General features: G+C 49.6%; 1 pseudogene; it reads right to left on the bottom strand.

Moving 5' to 3' along the window:
* Positions 1-630: 630 nt before the first annotated feature.
* LOC106594108 (phosphoglucomutase-2-like) overlaps positions 631-3306 on the bottom strand; it is a 33267-nt pseudogene continuing 30591 nt past the window's right edge.

The following is a 3306-nucleotide window of genomic DNA, read 5'->3' as shown; positions in this document are numbered from 1 at the left end:
AACACATGTCAAAAATGTTATAAAATGATTTGCATTTTAATGAGGGAAATAAGTATTTGACCCCCTCTCAATCAGAAAGAATTCTGGCTCCCAGGTGTCTTTTATACAGGTAACGAGCTGAGATTAGGAGCACACTCTTAAAGGGAGAATGTGTGTGTGAGTTCTAGAACGCGTGTGAGAGTTCTAGAATGCGTGTGTGGAGTTCTAGAATGTGCGTGTGTGAGTTCTAGAATGTCGTGTGTGAGTTCTAGAATGCGTGTGTGAGTTCTAGAATGCGCGTGTGTGAGTTCTAGAATGCGTGTGTGAGTTCTAGAATGCGTGTGTGAGTTCTAGAATGCGTGTGAGAGGTCTAGAATGCGTGTGTGAGTTCTAGAATGCGTGTGAGAGGTCTAGAATGCGGTGAGTTCTAATGCGGTGTGAGTTCTAGAATGCGTGTGAGAGTTCTAGAATGCGTGTGAGAGGTCTAGAATGCGTGTGTGAGTTCTAGAATGCGTGTGAGAGGTCTAGAATGTGTGTGAGTTCTAGAATGCGTGTGAGAGGTCTAGAATGCGTGTGTGAGTTCTAGAATGCGTGTGAGAGGTCTAGAATGCGTGTGTGAGTTCTAGAATGCGTGTGAGAGGTCTAGAATGCGTGTGTGAGTTCTAGAATGCGTGTGTGAGTTCTGGAAGAAGAATGTGTGAAAGGGAATCTTGATCAGGAAGTCACACCAGCGCTGGTCTTTGTGTTACTCAGGCTTGGACAGCAGGTTATTCTTCTGGGGCTGGAAGAAGTCCTCTACGATGGCATTAACCAGGTCATCCAACTCCTTCTGTAAACCTTTAACATCACTGACACACAGAGACAGATGGAGGAGGGGAGAGAGATGGAGGAGGAGGAGAGAGATGGAGGAGAGATGGAGGATAGGACAGCGATGGGAGGGGATGGAGGAGGAGAGAGATGGGAGGGATGAGGAGGAGAGAGAGAGATGAGAAATGGAGGGGTGAGAGAGATGGAAAGAGTAAAGTTTCACATCTGCAACAGCACTGCTGTGTGTGTATCAGTGTAGTATATAGTGTGTTTATACCTGTTGCCGGGGGCAGCACACAGCTCAGTGTAGTATATAGTGTGTTTCTACCTGTTGCCGGGGGCAGCACACAGCTCAGTGTAGTATATAGTGTGTTTTCTACCTGTTGCCGGGGGCAGCACACAGCTCAGTGTAGTATATAGTGTGTTTCTACCTGTTGCCGGGGGCAGCACACAGCTCAGTGTAGTATATAGTGTGTTTCTACCTGTTGCCGGGGGCAGCACACAGCTCAGTGTAGTATCTAGTGTGTTTCTACCTGTTGCCGGGGGCAGCACACAGCTCAGTGTAGTATATAGTGTGTTTCTACCTGTTGCCGGGGGCAGCACACAGCTCAGTGTAGTATATAGTGTGTTTCTACCTGTTGCCGGGGGCAGCACACAGCTCAGTGTAGTATATAATGTGTTTCTACCTGTTGCCGGGGCAGCACACAGCTCAGTGTAGTATATAGTGTGTTTATACCTGTTGCCGGGGGCAGCACACAGCTCAGTGTAGTATATAGTGTGTTTCTACCTGTTGCCGGGGGCAGCACACAGCTCAGTGTAGTATATAGTGTGTTTCTACCTGTTGCCGGGGCAGCACACAGCTCAGTGTAGTATATAGTGTGTTTTCTACCTGTTGCCGGGGCAGCACACAGCTCAGTGTAGTATATAGTGTGTTTTCTACCTGTTGCCGGGGGCAGCACACAGCTCAGTGTAGTATATAGTGTGTTTCTACCTGTTGCCGGGGGCAGCACACAGCTCAGTGTAGTATATAGTGTGTTTCTACCTGTTGCCGGGGGCAGCACACAGCTCAGTGTAGTATATAGTGTGTTTCTACCTGTTGCCGGGGGCAGCACACAGCTCAGTGTAGTATATAGTGTGTTTCTACCTGTTGCCGGGGCAGCACACAGCTCAGTGTAGTATATAGTGTGTTTTCTACCTGTTGCCGGGGGCAGCACACAGCTCAGTGTAGTATATAGTGTGTTTTCTACCTGTTGCCGGGGGCAGCACACAGCTCAGTGTAGTATATAGTGTGTTTCTACCTGTTGCCGGGGGCAGCGCACAGCTCAGTGTAGTATCTAGTGTGTTTCTACCTGTTGCCGGGGGCAGCGCACAGCTCAGTGTAGTATCTAGTGTGTTTCTACCTGTTGCCGGGGGCAGCGCACAGCTCAGTGTAGTATCTAGTGTGTTTCTACCTGTTGCCGGGGGCAGCGCACAGCTCAGTGTAGTATATAGTGTGTTTCTACCTGTTGCCGGGGGCAGCGCACAGCTCAGTGTAGTATATAGTGTGTTTCTACCTGTTGCCGGGGCAGCGCACAGCTCAGTGTAGTATATAGTGTGTTTATACCTGTTGCCGGGGGCAGCGCACAGCTCAGTGTAGTATCTAGTGTGTTTCTACCTGTTGCCGGGGGCAGCGCACAGCTCAGTGTAGTATCTAGTGTGTTTCTACCTGTTGCCGGGGCAGCGCACAGCTCAGTGTAGTATCTAGTGTGTTTCTACCTGTTGCCGGGGGCAGCACACAGCTCAGTGTAGTATATAGTGTGTTTCTACCTGTTGCCGGGGGCAGCACACAGCTCAGTGTAGTATATAGTGTGTTTCTACCTGTTGCCGGGGGCAGCACACAGCTCAGTGTAGTATATAGTGTGTTTCTACCTGTTGCCGGGGGCAGCACACAGCTCAGTGTAGTATATAGTGTGTTTCTACCTGTTGCCGGGGGCAGCACACAGCTCAGTGTAGTATATAGTGTGTTTCTACCTGTTGCCGGGGGCAGCACACAGCTCAGTGTAGTATATAGTGTGTTTCTACCTGTTGCCGGGGGCAGCACACAGCTCAGTGTAGTATATAGTGTGTTTCTACCTGTTGCCGGGGGCAGCACACAGCTCAGTGTAGTATATAGTGTGTTTCTACCTGTTGCCGGGGCAGCACACAGCTCAGTGTAGTATATAGTGTGTTTCTACCTGTTGCCGGGGGCAGCACACAGCTCAGTGTAGTATCTAGTGTGTTTCTACCTGTTGCCGGGGGCAGCACACAGCTCAGTGTTAGTATATAGTGTGTTTCTACCTGTTGCCGGGGGCAGCACACAGCTCAGTGTAGTATCTAGTGTGTTTCTACCTGTTGCCGGGGCAGCACACAGCTCAGTGTAGTATATAGTGTGTTTCTACCTGTTGCCGGGGGGCAGCACACAGCTCAGTGTAGTATATAGTGTGTTTCTACCTGTTGCCGGGGGCACACACAGCTCAGTGTAGTATATAGTGTGTTTATACC

The sequence above is a fragment of the Salmo salar genome, chromosome ssa04, assembly GCF_905237065.1.
Source record: "Salmo salar chromosome ssa04, Ssal_v3.1, whole genome shotgun sequence".
NCBI classification, from domain to species: Eukaryota; Metazoa; Chordata; class Actinopteri; order Salmoniformes; family Salmonidae; genus Salmo; species Salmo salar.
This window is presented reverse-complemented; position numbering and strand designations above follow the sequence as displayed.